The sequence below is a fragment of the Dermacentor albipictus genome, chromosome 1, assembly GCF_038994185.2.
Source record: "Dermacentor albipictus isolate Rhodes 1998 colony chromosome 1, USDA_Dalb.pri_finalv2, whole genome shotgun sequence".
NCBI lineage: Eukaryota > Metazoa > Arthropoda > Arachnida > Ixodida > Ixodidae > Dermacentor > Dermacentor albipictus.
In genome coordinates this window covers 115,597,508-115,620,368 of record NC_091821.1, presented here as the reverse complement: position 1 = coordinate 115,620,368, position 22,861 = coordinate 115,597,508, and the positions used below count along the sequence as shown (strand labels likewise).

Here is a 22,861-nt window from a genome sequence, read left to right as displayed (position 1 = left end):
AAAGAAGCATAGTGTAGAACTATATCGACACTGGAAACAGCAGATCAGAAAGGAAGCGTTTTATGATAACTCAAGAGGCAGTGCCCTACTCTTTGAAGCTAGATCAGGATGTCTTAGAACGCGGAGCTATAAAAAGAAATTTAACGAAGAAGAAGACACATGTACTGTGTGTGGTAAATATGTAAAAACAATGGAACACCTCATACTAAAATGTGATGGTATAAATCCCGATGTCGATGCGGCCACAGTCACCCTTCCTGAGGCCCTAGGGTTCAGAGATAATGATAGTCATGTAAATAAATGTGCGGTGGAAATTAGCAAAAGGCGATTGGAGGATTGGTGGCTCAAAAGCAGAGAGGTGACATAAGGTTAAAAGGGTAGGAAGACGTATTTAAAGAAAATCGAGAAATTCAGTAACACACAACACAGATAAAAATAAAAGGCAAAATAAAAATCTGAGCATGGTGGCAACTGCCATCGCCCCGTTTCAGAGGGGACGCTCCTACCTTCCATCCATCCAACAACAGCCAAGCGGCTAGGCTAGCCAGGCCTGTTCATGCCTTGTTTGATCGACGCTAGCTGTGCTCGCGGTACTGCGCTTCAAACTCGCACGTGTTTTGTCCCATCATGGCCTACTGTTGTGTGCCGAAGTGCAAATCGGACCCGAAGCGGAAAGTACCGGGCATTTCTTTTCATGAAATCCCTTCTGATCAAAAGCTACGAGAAAGTTGGTTAAGAGTAATCGCAAGGAAGGACTGGGTACCCAATACAACGTCACGTTATTCAGAAGTTTGTAGCCGGCACTTCAGCGCTACGGACTACAAAGAAGGATGCAAGACTCGCAAGCTGAAAAGGGGTGCTACTCCCAGCGTCTTCGACGAATACCCGGAGTACATGCAGCCGGCTGCAAAGAAACCGCGGAGCAACTCTGCTGTGCGGAAACGGGAAGCAGTTCGTCGCAGTGCACCTGCCGTGTCTGCCGTGTCTGCTGCCAATCTACTGACCGCAGGCAGCCTTGCCCAGAGTGCCAAAATGGATGAAGTCACCACTCCAGCAGCAGGTATTTCTTCGGTGGATGCGGACAGCGAAGTTGTCTTTGTTGACCCTCAGCACGAAATTGAGCCGGACGTGCCTGCCGCGCGCATAACACAAAGGCACCAAAGTATCCAGGTTGATGTGCGCAGTGCTATTTCGGTAGTAGAACGTCAGAGGTGGCGACGAAGAGAGCGTGACCTAAAGGCCAAGATTGAGCGATTGATGCAGACATGTTGACAGCTATAAACAGGAACTGCTACAGTTAAAAGAAGACAGCTACTTGACTGTTTTTTCCAGCGTCGTGAAAGCAGCAAATGAAAAGCACTTGGGTGCTAGTGTACTTTTGGACCAAGTAATGAACTTCTCAAAAATTCGGCCAACGTAGTCGGAGATAACAGTGCGCCATTCCATACTGTTAAGAAAACTTTCAACACGAGCCTACGAACACATCCGAAAAGAGGGAATCCTGAAGCTTCCAAGCCGAGCTACTTTGCAATGGTTTCTTGGAGTAACATCAGGTGAAGTGGGGTTTACATCATTAGTCCAGCAGCGGCTTCAAACAGAGGTGGCAAACCTCGTAAGCACACAGGCCAAAACTTGCTCTTTGGTAGTTGATGAAATGAGAATCAAACAGCGACTCCAATACAACAAACAGCGAGATGCATTTGTTGGAGAGGTGGACAGCGGGATGCTTCTGCCATCGACAAGCACTGCCGAACCACTGCTGGCCAATTCCCTGTTGTGTTTTGTACTTTCTGAACCTTCAGTGCGCATTCGAATATCTGTAGGGTATTTCTTAACCAAGAACTGCACTGGACGCCAGCTGCTTGTGCTAATACAGTATGCAATTAAGCAGGTCGAAGCAGCAGGCTTTGTCGCTGTGCGCATTGTAACTGACAATCACAGGATCAACGTCCTTGCCATGGAACTCCTCTGCAACGGAAACCTGACACATTGCATTCAGCACCCCGAGAATCCGGCACGGAAGCTGTTTCTTGCATTTGACCAGTGTCACCTGATCAAAAACATTAGGTCACAATTTCTAGCCCGAGACCTTGGAGAGAGCGGTGAGATTTCGTCCGCTCATCTGAAACAACTATACCGCATGCAGCAAGGAAACATAGTGAAGCCTGTAAGGTTTCTTATGAGAAAGCATGTATATCCATCGAATATTGAGAAAATGAACGTGTCTAGGGCTGTTCAAGTCTTCTCACCACCGGTCACTGCGGCACTCAAGGTGCTGAAAGAGCAAGCAGGCCATACAGCTGACATAAGTTTTGCAGGTGTGGGTCCCACAGTTCAGTTCATGGAAACTGTGCACCGCTGGTTCCTGTTGATGGACGTCAGTAACTGTGTCTAGCACATTCACCAAAAGTTGCCAGACAGCAAACAGTACGAGACCGCTGACGACATCCGCCTGACCTGGCTCTTGACATCTTTTCTTGAATATCTTGAAGAGATGAAGAACAAGTGTACACAAAAGCAGTTCCTTATCAAGGAAACATACCATGCACTGGTAATGACCACCAAGTCGAATGTGGAATGTGTGAAGTGCTGGAAACTTCCAAATTCAAGTTCGTGCTGACACGCAAGCTTTCGTCAGACCCAATAGAGTCCTTTTTTGGATGGCTACGAAGATCTGCTGGCAGCAATGACCAGACAGATGCCCAAGCTGTTCTTTCTGGGATTAAAAAGGTGCTCAAGACTGGTATTATTTCAGCTTCTAAAAACAGCAATGTAATTGACACCACAAGTCATGCATCAGGAGCACTGCATAATGCTGGTAAATCAAGAGTCGACCACTCGGGCCACTTTCCAGCAGAAGCAACAAGGCTGCTTGAAGATCGGCTGAAAAAACCAGCCAGCCTTCTTCCAACAGTAGACATGGCAGCCATCTCGATGGTAGGAGGCTACCTGGCTCGTGTCATTCAAGAACAAATTGACTACAGCAGCTGTATTTCGCTTGTGTCAAAGCCATCTTCTGCTTCACCAAGCGACAGTCTGATCCGACATCAGGACAGAGGAGGGCTCCTGTACCCTTCCCGTCAACTTGTACACGTGCTGCATGCCTTGAAAATGTACGTTGAGGTGATCCTGAGCAAGAGAAGAAACCTTGCAAAGCCACTGCAAGAAGCCGTCGATAATGCTGTACCTGTACTGGCAGACTGTGGAGTTTTGAAGTGTACTTGCCCTGAGCACCACCTGCAGCTCTTGAAGATTGTCTGCACGAAATATTTCAGGCCGATATTCACCAATTATGCATTGTCTGTAACAGACAAGAATGACATGGCAAAGACATTTTTTGTGAAGCCACTCTCCCGGAAACAGCTAAAGCTGTAAGTGAAGCCTGAATATCAACTTGAACAAGCCCGACGTAATAATAAAGTTTGACGTGCGTCAGCATGTTTGCACTTCTTTCTTTTGGCTCATTAACGCTGTGCGGTGCTCGTAGGCAGTATCTGAGCTGGAAAATAACCGCATTTTGAGCGCATATAAAATGGCAGACTTGCCTCAACAACTAAAGGGAGACAGAGAAAGAATTGCACAGAAACCTTGGAATAAAGGGACGATGTGCAGTGCGGCTGTTTTTGCAGCTTCCACTTCTAAAAAAATGAAGTGAGCCGGAAGTAATTCCATTAGCATGAATCGTGGTCAGTAACTTGGGCAATTAGTCACAATTTTGCGACGAGAAAAAGTGCTTGTGTTCACACAAAGGTTGCCGCGACGTTAGATACTTGTTGAGTGCAACGACCTACTGCTGCACCATGAAAAGATATGAAAGCAAGTTTAAACTAATGAATATTAGAGAACAATCACAGAACCAGGCACAAGAGAACCTTATAAATGTAATGTACTTGTACCTCACAATAGAGCATCTTTTTTGCATTATAAAATGCAGTGCAGCTAGTGCTTCAGCAGAATACGGTGCTATGCACAGTGGCGTTATCGTCTGCTCCGGATGGATGGTTGGATGGATGTTATGAGCGTCCCCTTTGGAACGGGGTGGTGGGTTGCGGCACCAAGCTCTTGCATCCAGGGCTGCTGGCGCCACCCATTGGCAGATCCTTGAACTAACCTCGCGCCCGCCCCGCATAATTGAGCAGGCAGTGAAAGTATAGAGGAGGCTATGGCTCCGCTAACAGCCAGCGATAAAGCCGGTAGGCCTAGCTAGGCGGATGCTGCGGCCGACGGCACTTGCGATCCAGCCCGAGCTAGTCGAAGAGCGCTTATTTTGCTAAAACAAATAACACTGTACACTTAGGTCGCCCGTAATTAAATACAATTGGTTTACTCGACGCAGTCGTTGCGAAGTACAAACGTGCAAGCGAAGCGAGCAGCCTCGCTCAGACGGTCGGGGTGTGCTGTCTGCCCGCGAAGTGCCCTCGCGTCACGGTTCCCGATCTCGCCAGTAGCTTGGTACTAGGCGCTGCTTTGCGTAACGGGCACACGTTCGAGATAATTTCACTGAACTGGTAACTATTTCGTGTTAGAAAAAAACTGCAGCCGGCAAAGAAAAAAAAAAGAAAGACGGCCAGAAACAGGCCTGCCCGCGCCGCCTTTGTGGAGGGAACGTCAGAGAACGTCACATGCGAGCCGCGCTGTCATTGGCTGCGGCCAAACGACGGCGTGGTTGCCGGACGCATCGGACGATAAAAATCCGTCCGGTTTGGCGCACGCCGGACGTCCGATCCGGCGCTTCGGCACAGCAAAACACCTCGATTCCGGCTGCCGCTCCGGCGCGTCAGACGCCGGATCGGACACTGAAACGGACCGTGTGTCTCGCGCTTAGGGCCCATGTTCGTCATGTTTCACGAATGCAATCAGCTCTCTTACCTGCCTGCCAGAATGACGACCACAGGCGTCCTTCTCCAACGAGGTCAGCATCCATCGTCCCTCCCTACCATCGGGTTTCACACCCTCAACACGTTCAACCTCAGCTTTGTGGTGTTTAAAACAACCTCAAGTGCGTCTTACGATTCCAGGGATAAGAAAGAATACCGACCTGCCTACCTTGGCCTTAAAGCAAGCAGCTCTGGATTGTTTGCACACTTTCTACGTTGACCGAGTCCACATATATACGGATGGCTCTTCCACTCAGGCAAGCTACACCGGCGCAGTGGTTATACCATCACGATCACTAATCATCCGATACAAGGTTTCTCACTTGACAACATCGACCAGTTCGGAGGTTCTTGCCCTCCTAGATGCCATTGATTATATTAACAACCAACCAGCTAATCGGTAGGCAATATTCTGCGATTCGAAGGCGGCCTAACAATGTCTTCTGTCATCTCTTCGTCGCGGGTCCTGTGAACAACTCACGTCGGAGATACGAGAAATGCACCATCATATGATCGTGAAAGGACACGACGTCGTGTTTCATTGGCTGCCTGGCCATTGCGATATCTCCGGCAACCACCTCGCTGACGAAGCTGCTAAGAAAGCACACGAAGGAGCAACCCTTGTTTCTGTACCTTTATCGCGGACTGACGCAGCCCAACACTTAAGCAAGCTAGCACACCATATGACATTGGAGAAGTGGCACACACCTGAATTCATCCAACATCGATTGCATTCCCTCGATCCATCTATGCAACTGCGGCAATTACCAGTGCTTCCGCGTAATGAGGAAACAATGCTGTGCCGCTTACGCTTGGGCGTCGCATTCACCAATGCATATACGTTTTTGATTGGCTTGGCTCATAGCGCCGAGTGCAAGGCCTGTGGTGTCGAGGAAACTATTGAACATCTACTGTGCTACTGCCCATTTTTTGAAAATGAAAGACGTGACCGCTGCACAGCTTTTAATCAGTTAGATAGAAAACCGTCCACCTTAAACAAGATCTTGGGACCATGGCCTCGCATATCGCAGCTACAACATGCCACAAAAGCACTGCTGCGATATTTGAAAGCTACCGGACTGAATCCGCGTTTGTGATCCGCACTGAGTGGCCGAACGATATCCCCAGTGGACCTTCTCTTCTTCTTTTAATCTTTCCGTCCCCTTTTCTCTTTCCCCAGTGTAGGGTAGCCAACCGGGCTCAGTCCTGGTTAACCTCCCTACCTTTCATTTATCATTTGCTCTCTCTCTCTCTCTTCCATGTAGTTTTCTAGTCTCTGGGTTAGGATCTGCTCATATAGCTTAACAAGGCAAGATGTAAACGATATCGGTCCGAGATTCTCAACCTGGAGCTTCTTGCCTGGTTTGATGAATGAGTATCACTTCCGCGTGCTTCTATTCTGCCGGTACGGTCCCCGCCTCCCAGTGGTCATTTCTGAATTTTGCGAGTTCTTGAATGGCCTCGTCGCCAAGGTTGCGAATGATAGCGTTTCCTATGCGATCAGCTCCCAGAGCAGTATTTTTGGTGCTGTTTCGTATGGCTGAGTAGACCTCTTCCTTCGTTATGGGCCTGTTGAGTGTGGAGTTTACAGCGCCTTTATACCTTATAAATAGCTGGTCGGTAGGTGGTTTCCGGAGCATTTCTCTCGAGCTTTTCCAAGCAGCTCAGCTTCCGTACCTTCGAAGGTGTGAAGAAGTCTTATAAGTGCCTTATTCGTTTCTCTTTTGGACTTCAAGGTATCAATGAGTGCTCTCAGAATATTCCAAGTGTGCACCGTACTTAATGTGCCAGCCAAGGAGTCGCCGAGTTCCTGCCAATTGAGGCGAGCTAGCTGGGCGGCGTAGGCCTTGGCTGTTATTTCAGCGATCTTGAGCCTTAACTTTCTGTTTTGCTTTTGGCGCTTCTAGCGTTTCATTAGGCCACGTCTGGCTTCCCAGAGCCGTAGATGCCCGTCTACCTCCGTTATGTCTGCTGTCCGTTATATATATTTTGTGCAATGGTTTCGAACCTCTCAAGATATTACACCATTCTTTGAGGGTGGTTATGTGGCCAAGCTGTTCCTCACTTAAAAGCAGACTATTCGGTGATCTTGGCTTGTCCAACTTGTCTTCTCGCGACTTCTGCAGCTACTCTCGTATGCAGTGATCGCTTCCTAGTGTCTCTTGTAGATTTAGCAAAGGTACTGTCCTCTCCTTTTTTGATATACGTTAGGTCAGGGCTCGTGTCCTTATTTACAATGTTGCTGATTCGCGTAGAGGTGGCTGGGTCTGTGAGCAGCTCGAGGTCCAGATTTCGTGCTGCCTGTATTATCGTTTTCCCTCTTGCATCTGTGTGCGAATAGCCCCAGCTTGTGTCGCGGGCGTTGAAATCTCCTATATTGATTAAAGGGTTCTTTCTGGTTAGCTTGCATGCTCCTTGAAAGAGCTCTGCAAATTGCGGCCCTTTTTGCCTCTTCTCCTCCTTTGATATACATTAGGTCAGGGCTCGTGTCCTTGTTTACACTGTTGCCGATTCGCGTAGAGGTGGCTGGGTCTGTGAGCAGCTCGAGGTCCAGGTCCTCTGCTGCCTGTATGATCGTCTTCCCTCTTGTATCTGCGTGCGAATAGCCCCAGCTTGTCGCAGGCGTTGAAATCTCCTATGATTAAAGGGTTGTTTCTGGTTAGCTTGCATGCTCCTTGGAAGAGCTCTGCAAATTGTGGCCCTTTCTGCCTGATGGGGGGGGGGGGGGGGGGGAGGAGATGCAGTAGATGTTGGCCACAAAAATGCTGCTCTTAACCTTACGTTTTGCTTTCTTTGTTACAATTCCTACTATAACGTGATCTACATTAGTATTCGGAATAACATCGTGCCCAATGGCTGTTGCAGTGACTAGAATAGCCACCTTTCCCTCTGTTGGGCCCTCGTCAACCTCGTATCCTTGCAGGACGGGCTTTCTTCCGGTCTCCTGGAGTGTAATTATGGTAGATGGCGTTATGTGTGTGTTTATGTATTGCTTGAGCAGGCCTTGCTTCCTGTGATACCCGCGGCAGTTCCACTGCCATATGTCGAATTGTTCCTGTTCTATCTGGCGTGTACTTCCCATGTTAGTACGGAGAGAATTTGCGTGAGGTGTCGGAGGTGTTCGAATCATTTGGCAGGGCCGCTAGTCCTGGTCTGTGGTAGGCACGCCCTAACTTGTCCCTTAGATTGCTGGCTGTCATTTGTTTCCTGATTGGGCTTTTGACTTCATTGATTTGTTGGGTAAACTGCTGCATCACTTGCTGCAGCGTTTGCTGTAGACTGGTCATGATAACGTATTCCTGGCGGGGTTGCTTGAGTCCCTTCGTCCTTTGTCTTTTTAAGGTCACGGACTAGGGCTGTTAAGAACGGCCAGCTGCAGTGCAAGTTTGCCAGCCATTTACGCCAGCGGTGTCGACCTCATCTTGGAACGCCGCCGCCAACCTCTAGCCACGGCGTGACTAAGTCGACTTTGTGTCGGGAACAATACGCGCATCCTCCACTCTCCGTTGCTTCAGCTAGGATGCGTTTGACGAAGCAGGCTTTGTGCTGAAACCGCCACCGTTGCGCTCTAGCCTCGTCGCCGGTATGACTGAAGGAGTTCGACGAAGCAGGCTTTGTGCGCAACACGACAACGCCGCGCTGTTCTGCTATGAGTGGGGGAGTTGCCGCGGGAACACCGACGAAGGCCCCTTCCCACGCGCCGACCAAGACGCAGGACAATGGCTACCCGGCCGTGCTACCCGGGTCCCCTCCGAGTTCTACGAAATTCGTGTGGTGTCGGTTTCGGACAGTGAACACGTGTGTGTGCATGTGTGTGTGTAAACCGTCCCGCGGAGAGGCGGCTAGTTTACGATGAATAAACGAACGTTCGCGTCACCTTGTATCGCGGGAAGACCGAGTGTTTAAAAACTGCTGTTGTGCGGATGCTCGACACACTTTCTTAAGCAGTCATGTTAGACTGACACTCTCTCTCAAGCAGTCATGTTAGACTGATGTACTTTCTCAAACAGTCATGTTAGACTGATATAAATGCTGTAAATAAACCCATATTCCTCGTTCTCGATGAGAAGCAGTCATTCCCTTCATCAACGTCCTCAGCGTGGATAAGTTGGACGACGGCATGGGCCAGCTACCTTCTAATTCAGGCCGGACTCCAATCTTGACAACGGATCACGAGCGATGGGATTGAGCCCCTGTTAGGAAGGGCCGTACGGGGTGGCAACGAGCCAGCTTTCAGCCCGCTGCACGTGTTCCAAGCCCACCAGACGAGGCGCCCTTCCGAGAACTGCGCATGACCGGCAGCCACGTGGCGCGCGGTCAGCTCAGGAATGTAGTACTCCGCCGCGCCACCCGGGACGGAGCACAGTTCTACGAAGCCCTCGGTCGTCGACACCGAGAGCTATGCGGCACCGCGAGCTATGCGGCACCGAGAGTTCTACAAAGCCCTCTGACGTCGGCTCCGGAGCCTTTGTGTGTGTGCGCTCGAACTTGTGTGCCTTGGTGTGTGTGGGCCGTACTGCGGGCCGGCGGCAAGTTTACAATGACTGGACGAACGTTTCCGACCACTCGGACTCCGTCCACGCCGAACGATGACGCCGAACTATGACGTCAAGCGGAGAGCTTATAAGCAGCGTTTGCCGGCTGCTAGAGTGTGCTCGTGTCGTGCTCGTCGTCGGGAGCTGAGTGCTCGTTGTCATGCTGTAAAATGTAGTAGTGAGCTGTGTGCTCGAATGCTGTTTGCTGTATGTTAGTTTTGCGGGCTCCATATGGGAGTCGCGCTAGACTCTTGTCTTAAAATGCTTAATATGTAAATAAATCCTGTTCACCGAGTTCCTCTCAACGACCTTCAACTCCTTCAAATGGTGGCAGCGGCGAGGTAGTCCGACGACTCCTACATCTGGTTGACAGCGGTAGGATCGTCCGACGAATCTAATACCCCCAATCCTGACAGGGCGCTGAGTTCTGCCATCTCGCGCTCTTGCTGTCCTTGCTTAATTCTGAGGAGGAGTTCTAATTCTCTTTTAAGCATTTGATTTTCCTCCTGAAGTTCGCGTTTGTCGTTTATATACGGAGCAATCGTGGGGGCTACCTCTGCTGGCCAGCTTACCTTTCCACTGATGTCGCAGCCTTGGGGGGACTTCTGCTTGCTCTTGTTCCCTCGGCTCTTTGTTGCTTGCTGTTGAGGTTTGCGTTGGCGTACTCAGGGTGTCTACCAAGTTGACATTTCCAAATTCCCTGAGTTTTCCAGGTTTTCCCTGAGCACCTTTGCGAAATTCCCTGAATGAGCCAGAACTTTGTTTTATGTCAAGACAGGCTGACACCACGTTGCCCGATGCTGTCACTCTCTAGTAAGCATGCTGAAACAAAAAATTACTTAATCCAGTTTGAATAGTAAGGAGTAATATCTATTTTATTTAAAAAGAAAACAGAAGGAAGGTTTTAGTAAAATGCACAGCGAAAGAAATGGTAAAGCCCATTCTAAATTGAGTCGAACATTTTCAAATACGAATGAAAAGGAGATGCATACATAAGTAAATATTTTCTAACATCAGCTATTTCTATCAACTGATAGCAAGCTCATCTGTATGAGGTCCTGAACTTTGTCACAACTAAGGTTCTCTCTCAGCAGCTGGGAAGTCAACCTCAACTGTCCTGACATACTCTCAGCCCGTACACAACATCTCAGTGTTGGGTTTCACTGCTTAAACTATTTATTTTAGTTTGGATGAGGGACACTTGTGTCTCAGCGTCAGCCAACACTTAGTTTTTTTAGCTCAAGCTCCTTCAAAAAGGCGGCGGCACCCTTCTTTTCCCGTTAATTCCTCAGTGCGTCGGTCCTTTCTGTTCTCATCCTCCTTCTACCACGCTTTCACCACATGGATCATCTGAAGCATCCTCTTGGTCAGTTGTACAGTCAACATTTGATTTTTCGGACTTCCGAGGGGCCGCCAAAAAAATTGAAAAAAAAAACGGGCAGTCTGAAAAAAATTAATTCATGACTTTAACTGCCTTTAAGGGCTAAAATTACCACAGGCACGTCTGAAAAAGCTCTGAAGGCCTGCCAGTACGCTTATTAGGCATATCAGGGCTTGTACTGTGACAGGAGACGGGGTGCACGCATGTGTAATTAAGGAATACATACTGTGTCCCGTGACAATTGCCCCCTTCCCACGCTTGTTATGCTTCACCGCCTAACAAGAGTGTACTGAGGCGAAGCTAACTTTCGGAGACTGGCATTACGCAACGCGCTGTGCTCTGCGAGCTTCAAGGCCAATCGCGAGGATTACAAAGGCGGAGTCGGTGCCATTGGTGATAGCGGCGAATTCTTTCAATGAAAAACACGGCACCGCACGGCAAGAAGCTTAATAGCGAACATAGAAACAGCTAGGCCTAACGTTGCCACGGTGGTGGTTACGGCTGCCAGCGGATCTGCCTGCGAGAGTGCCGGTTCGAGGCGGCGAGATAATCAAAATAGCGGCGGTGGCGGCTTTGATTAATGCCATTTCAGACCTGCAGTCAGGGCAATATACGTTGACTATATGGAGTACGTGGTGGTGCCGCAAAACCGTACAAATTATCGGGCGTGTCCGAAAAATCAGGCGTCTAGAAAATCGGTCGTTAACTACTCTGGCAATACATCGTGCCGATGACACGGCGTCAATGACGATTCGTTGCGATTCCTCTGTTACTGGAGCCAGCATTAACACGACTTTCGTTCCCTTTCAATAAAGTTACATCTAATTTTCCCAGATAGAAGCACAAATTCCCTGAGTTTTCCCTGAGTTTTCCCTGAGTTTTTGCAGACTGTTCAAATTCCCTTAGAATTCCCGGTTTTCCCGGTTTTCCCGGTTGGTAGACACCCTGAGTACTCCTCCCGCTGGGGGTAGTTCCGGGGACGACTGGGACCTAAACATCGAGCGGCTTCTAGACGCGTCCCGGTCGGAGCTGAACCATCTTCTCTTTTGTGGTTGTTGTTGGTCTCGCTACGTGCTGCTGTTGCGGCCTCTTGTGGGGTTGTTTTTACCCTGGTCTCGGCGGACCGTGCGCTGGCGAAGCGTTTTCAACCGATTAGGGCATTCTCGTGCCCCTGTGACGTGGTCCTCTCCACAGAGGGCGCATTTCGGCGCGCAGGTGTGGTTGTCCTGGAGGTCGATGGCGCCGCATTGTGCGCAGACTCGGACATCCGGTGTGGGGCAGACGTCGGACCGGTGACTCTGCAGCATGCAGACTCTGCACACTTGCCGGGTAGGTCTGTATGGATGGCAAGCTACTTCGCCACCGTATTATGGCACGTACCATGGCATGAGTGGTCCGTCGAAGGTTATCATTGTTGTTTTCGACCCTCCCCGCATGCGTGCCTGCGCACCCTGAGATGTCCAAGGAGTTCGTCTGAGGTCGTACCTGTGTTGATGCCGTGGATTACAGCCCGCAGCAGGTCCCCCCGTACCGCCACATAGGTGCTCATGTCGTATCCGCATCCCGAGATCTTGAGTTGTTTGACATGTCTAATGGCGTTTTTCACTGGTCGATTCGGAGCAGGATTTCTTGCTCCGTGGCAACGTATCCGAATTTCACTGGTCATTCTGGAGCGGGTTCGCGCTTTGCGCTGTTCGTTTCGGATCAACTCACTCCGCGCCGGATAGCTCTCACTCGCTCCGCCACCGACGCGCGGATTCGGGCGGAAATAGTGCGCGTCACTTCCGTCTTCAAGCGAAATCGGTACCCGCTCGGTACACACAACATTGTGTTGCTTCGCAAAATGACTGCGTTTGGTGATGCTGTAAGCTCGCGTTTAGCGATGAGAGCTCGGACGACAGCGATTACGAGGTCACGCAGGTGATATGTACGTTGTCCACGCACAATCCTTGCGGGCGCGTCACAGAAATGACGGACGCTGCGACTGCCGCGGTCAAATTACGCATGGACATATCATGGGGGACGGCGACTTTGGTTGCGTGGAAACGTGCAGAGCGGAAGTCAGGCATGGTTTCCGGAACCGGTTTGTGTCACGTGTACGCAGACTTCCTGAGTGATCCCCCGCGGAGCGTTTTTGCGCTCCGCTGGCCGATTCGGATTTGTGAAACCCGAGTGCTCGCTCGAGGATTTCGGCGGCCGCTCCAGATCGACCAGCGAAAAACGCCATACGCAACGCCGCTGTGTGCTCGTGCGGCGTGCTTACGATGACGACATTCGAGCCGTTACGAAGTCGTACGATGAAATCTTCGTCCCGGCACTGCTGTGATCTTCCGCAGGCCTCCACAATGGCTCGTGCGACCTAATGCGTACGAGCGTCTTGATCGCCAGTCCTTTCTTGGGTCTCTTTACAATCCTTATGTCGTCCTTGGGTGGCGAGGGTAGCTTGCGCCTGAGCACCCTCTGCGCTGGTGGCCTTGTGGTGGCGGTTGTGTTTGTAATCTCGCTATCTGCTTCCGTCGACTTGTCTTCGGGCCGTCTCGCCTCTACCGCGTTGCTGCGGGGGCCCGCCGGACCGTTCGAGCCGGTCTCCCGGCCGTTAGCGGCCCCTTGTTGCACCTCAGGGGCGATCCCACCGTTAGCAACCGTTTGTTGCGTTTGTAGGCGATCCCACCGTTAGCAACCAGTTTGCTGCATTGGAAGGCGATCCCACTGCTAGCGACTTGTCTCTTGCGTACTCCAGGGTAGCGTACCGTACTGCTGCCGAGAAGTAGCGGCGCCTGCCTTACGAAGCTCGACCGACCTTTTCGTATTGGGTGGCGTTGTCGGCGAGCTGCAGGCATCTGGTATACCATGGCGACCGAGCAAGGGCGAGACGACGATTTGCTAGTGCGAAACTTGCACTGTTTATTCAAAGGTAGTTGAAAGAAAATAAGAAGAGAATGAAGTATGAAGTAATTTCCGGAGTCCTCCACTACGGCGTGCCTCATAATCAGAAAGTGGTTTTGGCACGTAAAACCCCATAATTTTTTATCTCACAAGTACATTTCGGAGCCCCTTAAATAGGCTCTCTACAATCGTGTGGGCGGGATCTTGCTTCCGTCGATGACACGTGACAGGCACAGAGAGAAGGCCCCTCCTCCTGCAATACCGAGCACGGGAAGAAGTCGATCCTCTTTTCGACGAATCCGGGGAGAGGGTTGGGTGAGTGACCTCTCCGGCGCCGTGGGGTCCGGCCATGAGAGGGTAAGGGGATGACGTTCCTCTTTTCGACGAATCCGGGGAGAGGGTCGGGTGAGTGACCTCTCCGGCGCCGTGGGGTCCGGCCATGAGAGGGCAAGGGGATGACGTAGCACCTACGGTGCCCGACCATGAGAAGGGAAGGGGATGACGTATGGCCCTTGGCGTCCGGCCATACCTAACACCCTGCGAGTACTGCCCTCATTTGCTTATCCTCCTGGCTTCTTGTCAGAAATAGTTCCTAATTGGCTTTGTCCGTTTCCTCTTCGGGCCGGCCAATTCGTGTCTCCATGTCGTCACCGCTCTCGGAGCTGGGGTCATTCGACGAGGTTGTAGTTGGCAATCTTTCCTCCATATCCTGTGGATCTTCAGTATTAACACTCTGTCGCTGTTCCGGGGCCCATACAGGAATGCGGCAGCAGCTTCCGAGGGGTTTTCCATGGTTATCGTGCGAGCACGCCCGAGCGTTCGGCTTAGTGGCCCATAAGCGGCCATTGCAGGTCCAGGCCGGTAATTAGGCTTAGCGAGCCGGTGCCCGCCTCGCAACTTTTGTGGGTGGTAGCGGAGAGGAAAATCGTCCTACCGGTTGAAAGCTGCTCTCGGCAGGGTCCAGTGCTTGAAATCTCGTTGCACCGTTAAAATCCGTGGCCATCGAGGATGTTATCCGGTTCGAATGGGTCACGGTTGGGAGTCGAGGCGACGCACGTAAACTCAGCTCGGCGTCCATCTTGCGTTCCCCGCGACTCCTACAAATATAAGCTTGTGGGAACAAGTGCAGCTAGAGTGCCGTTATGTATCATACTTGAGAGAACATGCAATTTATAGGATATGAAGATTTCAGGAGCGAGCATCTTGCGCCCACGTGATATTTTGCCATCAAAAAAGGAAACCTATATGATCGCAAACTGCCTCAACACTTCTGTGAGTCCTTTCGTTGAATACGACGTTATTCCTGCGAGAGCAGTGTAGGTTGAAGTGTGCTCGAAGAAGTGAAACTGCGTTTAATGGAGTGCGTTTAATAAGAGCCGCTTTACTGAGCCTCTCTGCCAGTTTAGCTCTCTGTTCTCAACCGTGCTGCCCGACACCCTAAGGGGTGTAATGATCCTGACGTTGCTCTCTGCCCATATGAATAGCTGGGCTGGCGTCAGATTTTGATCCTTATAGGGCTTTTGAAGGCTTGTCCTTGTTTCCAGACGCTTTGTGATCCCTCCGACACCGCACGCACTCTTCCGTGGGAAGTAGCGAAAAAATTCCATACAGCAGAAATACCAAAATCTTTGACATGGTGGCAAAGGTTGGTAATGTTCTTTCTATTTTACAGTGAAGCTGTTAGAACCTCGCTGGGTTTCTTTTGACGTGCACAGCTTCGCCGAGCTGAGATAGTGAAAGCAGAGTATAAAAATAGCCCGGCGGGGGAGAAGGAGCGGCGCGCACGCGAGGAGGAACGCGGTCCGGGCCGTGTATTTCCAATTGCTAGTAGGTACAGCGGGGCGTGGCACTTGCGGAGACGGCGGACGTTTGCGCGCATGCGCGAGAGGAAATGTGGGGACTTTTGCTCCTTGAATATACGACTTTGCCTAGGCACTGCGGAGGAATTTCTTAGCGCGTGTTGTATGCGCTTGTCCCTAGGCGCGCCGGCAGAAGTCGCAGGGCGCGGTAGTGGTGAACCTACCATCGCAAGTTGGCTGCTCGACGCAATTATATTTATTCAATCGTGTTGTTTGCTAATTAAAACAACGTGTCACTATTTCGCATTATTGGCGGCGCCTCCCGGACACCAAAGCGGCAACGGGGACATCAAAGCTAGAAGCCGGACTGGTCCATGGGTTGGGGCTCGCAAAGGCCTGCGCGTGCCAGGGGAGTATAAGAAAGGCCGTCCGCGACAGCGGACAGCCAATTTTTTATGCGAACACCCCCTGGTACGCTTCGGCCTCCGCAGCCCCAACCCATGGGCCACCCTGCTTCAAGCTTTTATCCCCCCGCTACCACTTGGGCGCCCCGGAGATCCTGCGCCGCCTGCTTTAATATAACCTCAGGTGCTCTCCTGAGGCCTCGGTTTGCCGGTTACATGTGCCCTCCTGGAGCAGTGCTTGTAAAAAATGCAATCTATCGTCGCGACTAACAAAGTCACCCGCCTCTTATACACCAGTCATAACCTTGCCCCTTCAAGACAGTGATCATCAAATGGGGCGCCCGTGCCCACTGCCTCACCGCGCGGGCAGTCAGCGGCCGAGCGTAAACAAGCTCGACCCCCCTCCGCCATGCCGGCACGTCTAGGGACAAACGCACGCTACATGCGCAAAGAAATTTCTGCACCATAGTGCCTAGGCAGAGTCACATAGTCAAGGAGCAAAGACCCCCAGATTTTCTCTCGTACCCGCTCTTACTCGCGCCTACGCAAAAACGTCGAGCGCTGTCAAAAGCGCCACGCCCCGTTGTAAATACTAGCAATTGTAAAAACGCGTCTTGGTCCGCGCCGTCGCCTGTGGCGCGCGAGGCAGGTGGATCAGGCGAGGAAGGGACGTTTTTCTCCGGCGGCTGCTAGGGTGCCTAGATGTCCTCCTTGCCCGCCACTCCGTACAGGGTGGAGACAACCGCGGCGTCTACTACGGCATTGGCCACGCGAATCGCGGATGCCGTAGTAGACGCCTTCGGCGGACGCCGTAGGGACCCGTTGCCGACGCTCGTGTGTCTTGTGTGCGGTGTGACACTACTTCCCCCAGCTCCGCTGGTCTCTGGTGTTTGCGATAGGAGAGCCACGCATATTTTTTATATTGCGAGGGCGCACTGTCTAAGACGTAGTGAATCTTCGTAATTTTAGGCATGTTATTCGTCAATGTGCGGAGTAGTTGTGCTAAAAATGCGTTCACGGCAAAAGAATCATGCTCCAGACAGTCCGAGATGACAGTGAAAGATTTTACAGAAATTTCTTTTGGAGTGGTTCCTTGTCGGTGAAAATTGATCAGAAATGGGTGGGTTGTGGCTTGCGTGTTCAGCCGGTGATAAGACTGCGGGGCGTCTTGTACTATAAAGTTGTAATTTTAAGCGAAATCCATCTGAATGACTACTTCCTGTCCTGGTATATAGGCTTCACTTGAGCTCCCGTAAGTATCGTGCATGCTGTTTGCTGACACAGTGATGCGTCTTTATCTGCTTCAGTATCGAAAATTTTTCAAAAGCTCGTCCAGGGTCAACAGAATTGTTTCAAGCAACCACCGCTTGCCTTTCACCCACTGCTAAACTTCTAAATGCTCCATACCTTCTTTGTTACGAGGGAATGAGTTCCGCAGCAGAGCCTCAGCGTTGTGCGTTCCTGGGCAGTTCTCACACTTGTCGAATATGCAGTTTTCATTCTCCAGTGCACCCACTGTAGTGGCGAGTAGTTCTTCCATGTGTTTCTTCAAGCCACCTGCATGGAGCAAGAGCTTGAATATCTGGTGCTCCATGCAGACACAGTGTGCGTTACGCTTCCACTAGCTAAAACGCAGTGTGGAGGCCCTCAAATTTGTGAATGTAGAAAAGCCACAATTTAATCAATACATTTTTTTTCCACTCTCGATGGATTACCTTTAGCTTCAACAGGACCAGACGCTTTTGTTGGTCGCGTAGCACGTCCTTTTTTCCCGGAAGACAGTAAGAAACCAAACAATCTTCATAGAACTGCCTCACAGAGGACTTTACTTCTTCACTGATTGGAAGGTCCGTTTTTCTCGGCGGTGTACTGAGTAGCTCAGAGTCCAATCTCAGCTTCTGCGCTTTACGCACTTGCCATTGCGAGGCCCCAAAGGAATTCATGATCTCTTCTCTGGACTAAGAATCTGATGCCAAGGTCAGGATTTATAATTTCTTCTGTTTACTAATTACATCGGCAAATTTCTTTTTTACTCTTCCTTCAGTGACACGAATTAACTTAATTTGAAATGTTCGATCGTCATTCTCGCACACAGAGCTAGGGCAATAGCTGAGGGAGGCCAAGATACAAACACATGATTTGCTCCGCGTTCTTCAGAACGCTGCTCACTTTTTTTTCTTTTGACCGCCGGGTGTCCCTCGTATCCACTCTCTCTTGAGTAAGAGGTTCTCCCCTACTGCAGTGAACGCTTCATCGATACATTCCACAGCTGTTGCTTCCGAGTGCTCTGCAACCTCCGAGTTCTCCTCAAGATTACTCTCTTTGCATGATGTCTGCATAGTGTTTGTACTATTTATTTTATGGCACCGACGACTGCAGCTCTGACAGTCGTTTTCCTGGCACAAGAGGGGTGCATATCCCGAAGTTCCAAACTGATAACTGATGATCCACGGCGGTCACTCGTGTGCTCAAGGAAAGGTATAGAGAACCATCGAAAAGCTAGCTTTGATGTATACATCTTGATGAACTGGTAGTGGTGAGTGCATATTGCACTAACATCTCTGGCGTGCCCTGACCAAAGCATGATGAGTCGCCTCTTTACGTGACTCAGATCTTGCGCCTCTAGGACATATTGCTTCTTCCGTCTGTGTTGATTTATGGCGACCTCTTGGAACCAGAGCGCACGACGGAAGTATTGGCAGTAAAAAAAGAATGATAATCTTTGATTACATATCAGAGAGCTGCGTCCTCATATTGTTTCTCTAAATACAATCAACTACCAAGAAAAGAAACATACATCAGCGGTATCTACTGAACAGAAAATTATAAAGTGAAATATTTATTATCGCTATCTCATTTTTAATAATTTTCGCACCATGCTAGGGCATGTGCACTCAATGGTGATACAGAGTCGTATGGTCGCGCGGCTGCATAAAGCGAGTATTGACCGCAAAATCTGCCGTGCTCAGAGAAAGGCAACGCATCCAGACTTTCCGCTGCAAAATAGGTTGCCTCTTCATGTTCTCTTCGGTGCGCAGAAAGTAGCGCTGCACCACAACACTCTATGTCTTCCATTAGAAGTCACAGGTCTAAATACACAGATCTTGACTACACGCGTTTGCAGTCCTCGTGGAGACAACGAAAATAAAGGATCCCGTCAGACGAATGTATAAGCGGGTGTCAATATGCACAATTGACAGTTACCGGCGCGCGCATTCAAGCTTGCGCCAAAAATGCCAAGGCGGTGAACTGGCCTCAGGAGCAACAGAATGGCTGAGAAAACAGACAACATAGCAGACGGCAGTTTGGCCAAAACAGACGGCAGTTCGGCCAGCACTGCCTGCCACAGAACGGACGGCCCAATCAACGACCGCGCATGAGCACCAGCACGGCTCCCCCACCAGTGGCAAATATTGGCTGCAGCTTCTATTCCAGGAAAAATGACCGCGACATAGCGTCAAGGGTATATTGCGTAGCTTATGGAAAGCGATCTGCGCTGACGAACGTCAAACACCAAGGAGAGTTCCGATATTTGTTCGGCAAAGTGGCAATTGCCGTGTACGTTCAAATTCAAAAATATTTTTCTTACCTAAAGGTAAAACTGATTTGATGAAAATTTCCTCAGTGCTTACTAATGCAGTGTTCTACCAAATTCCGCACGCAAAATGTTTACTTGGACCACATCAGTACAAAAAATACTGTAAAAAATGCAATACATTATACATTTTCTCTAGTTTCACAATATTTTTCAAGATTTGAAGCATATTTCGCCCATAACCATTTTTATATCAACATATACTTTCTTGAAAATCGCACTAATACTTAGATTGGCCAGGGAGATAGTGAGCTTGTTTAATAACAAATCATGAACATTGAAGATTTTCTTCGTTTTTGAAATTATGTAACAGGCAGCGGAACACAAATTGCGAAATTCTTGTAATAGGACGTTTAAAAAGAACCTTTATAATGGCGCAGGCAAAGTTTTGAGGTTTATCTTACAAAGATAAATTTAAAATAAATTTATGTATTGTGCAGTTTAGTTAAAGCGAGCGAAATTTGAGGGCACCATATGGCACGGTAATTTTTTTTCTTCAGAAATTTTTGGCCATAATGCTCCATGTGGTACAGCGAACAGCCACAAATTTTATCAGCCAAATGTGCGATAATCGAGCGCCACGTCTGAGACACATGGTACGTAATGACCTAATTACTTACGTGGCCATTATATTCAGAAAGAAAATTTGGCCCTTCGCCGTTGTTCTGTTAAATTCACCAGTGTGCACACGACACTGCCCTCTTTCAAAATGGGGGAGAGGCAGTTTTGGCACGCTCAGGCGGTGCAGTTGCCGGTCTCGATCGCCAGGCTAAACCCGCCTGCTGCTACAACCTACCACAACCACTATACTTTTTTTGCTGAATAGCTTGGAAAAGAGCTCTTCACATAACCAAAAGTTGAAATAAATGTTGAATATCGTTTCTATCTTCGACTCCCCCGGCCATCTTTGGCGTCCGAGAAATCTGGTCACGTTAATCATGAGTGATCGATGAATATACACGAAGTAAATGGCAGGTCCACGCAAAGAAAATATCGAAAGAAACGGGGATCGCCGCCGAAGCAAACCGCAACTGTAAGCGTGGGACGCGCTTCAACGCGGTGCTGCAGTGCCGAACGCGAAGAGGCGCGGTCGTCAGAAAGGGGTAATTATTCCTTGCAGTACAAGCTGCCGTTTTCGCTAGAAAATCTTGGTAGGCCGAGAATAAGCGTTTCCAGCGGGAGATAACGCGTTTTCGCCAAGACAAACGCTACAGCCATTTGTGTCAGGGTTTGGGCCACCACTTGCGTAAGGCGCGTTCGTGCCAACCAGTGAAGATAGAATTATCCGGAGAGCCAATTTCAGTATTCAAATTACGAAAGTGTTGGCCAGTATAAATGTATGGGCGCCGCCGCGCAGGACCCTTGATAGGTATCCAGTTAGCTAAATAATTTATTTAGCCAAAGTGGAATTAACGAAAGTATACTGTATAATCCGAAGAAACGTTTTGAAAAATACATTTTGTTTCTTTTCGCGATCCACTCACGGCAGTCTTTCCGGATAGGCCTCCTACAAAGCAGCGACGACGACGACGGGGGGTGACACACACATCTGGCAGGATGCGCACGTAACTTGTCAAAAATGATCGCCCAATGACCTGTCTATGGCCTGCTGCCACCTGACGTAAGCTGGTAGTTCCAAAAGTGACAAGAAAAAGCTCTGTTTGAAATTAGCGTCAACCGTTTTTATGTTGTTCTTTTAGCTCTACATACTCCTAAATATCGCTATAGAACGACTCTGCCCTCTACCCACAAAATACGTTTGCTCGCCAAGCTGGAGGCGTGGTTCAAGGCCCCCTTTAGGGGCACTAAAGAGAAACACTAAATTGCGTTAGACGGACAAAGCATTCGTTCGAAACACTGTTTCTGTTGATTTCGTGGTAAGGGGGTTACAAGAAAATAAAATGCAAGATAAACTTCGTATTTTTTTAGCTTTCGCATCGGTACTTCAGTGCGACGTCACGGAACCCAAAGTATCTTCTGGCATTTGGGCCCTTATGGTGGCGATACAAATTCTTGAAACTCGCGAAGTTCAGTCTTTGGATAGCTTAGAATACAATCTAGTTCTTGTAGTCCACGAAATTTAAGCCCGAGCAGACACCGCCAAAATATTGATTACGTCACTGCGAGCTGGTGCGGGTGACGTCATAGACGTCTACACCACCAGTCTTTCGTTGCTGTATCTTTTTCGGCTTACCTAGCTTCCCGTCACTAGGGGTGTGCGAATATTCGAATAACAAATCGAATAAAATCCTATTCGATTGAGTCTTCGAATCGAATAGTCACTATTCGTAAATGAAAATATTTTTTTTAATTGTCACATATTTCAGAATGTGAACTGCACCCAAATAAACATAAAATTGGAGCAAAAGTATAGTAAATAATCACCCCGCGGGCATAGTAGTATAGAACATGGGAACTTGCGTAGTGGAGCTGGCTGCGTCACTTAGGCAGCCATACTTTACAGGCTGTACAGCAATCATTTGCACTCTTTCAAGAACCCTGTGCTTGTGATTTAGTCGTTTACTCTTATGCTCTATTTGGGTTTTAATTAACAACGCTTCATAACTTGCTAATTTTAAGAGCACTGGGATGTGAATGTTATTTTATATTACCTGTGATAATGGCTCTTCTTTGTTCGAAAGGTATTCAATATTCGATTAACTTTTGGCACCATTAGATTCCAATTTGGTCTCAAAATGCACTATTCACGCACCCCTACCTATTGCAGAAGAGTGCCTTTTTTTTTTTAGTATTGTAAAAGCCTAATTTACTAACAGATCAACACATTTTTCTATATAGTGTCTTTTGAGAGGCCCAGGATTTGCAAGGCTGCATCTATTTTGTCCCTATTGCTTGTACTTTTGTGCCTCAGCAACTTCGATTCCCTTGCTGAGAAGCAAAACTTTCTGCCATATTCTCACATGCATATATTTATTAACTTGGATTATTCTTATTCGCATAACTGATTTAATGCTGTTCCATTACAATACACTAATATGGACACACATTCAAATAATGTAAGAAGTTCTTGCTATTGTGACCTGATCAACGTTAAGGCCGGTATAATGGAAGGACTCCTTTTGCTCGATTCTAGCCTCTTCTCATCACCCACCACTCATAACCTGCTGATCCTGGTGATAATGTAACCGTGCAGTGCTCAGACCACTGACGAAGTGCAAAAAGGAAAGCATTGGAAAAGAACTGTTACACAGCACAGCATAAAATAAAACAAGGCAGAACAAAAGTTTCAATACCTTTCTCCTTCCCTGCTGCTGCATCAAATTCAATATTTCTGGAACATTTTATCCCTAAGCAGGCTGCATTAGCAGAGCCTACTCATTAGGACCCCCTAAACCAACCTTTACTAGTTTGCAGACATTGTAG

General features: G+C 49.0%; 1 protein-coding gene across 2 annotated transcripts in view; it reads left to right on the top strand.

Moving 5' to 3' along the window:
• Nucleotides 1-22,861, top strand: part of LOC139049503 (CKLF-like MARVEL transmembrane domain-containing protein 8) — a 180,983-nt gene that overhangs the window by 33,228 nt on the left and 124,894 nt on the right. The gene's annotated exons all lie outside the window — the stretch shown is intronic.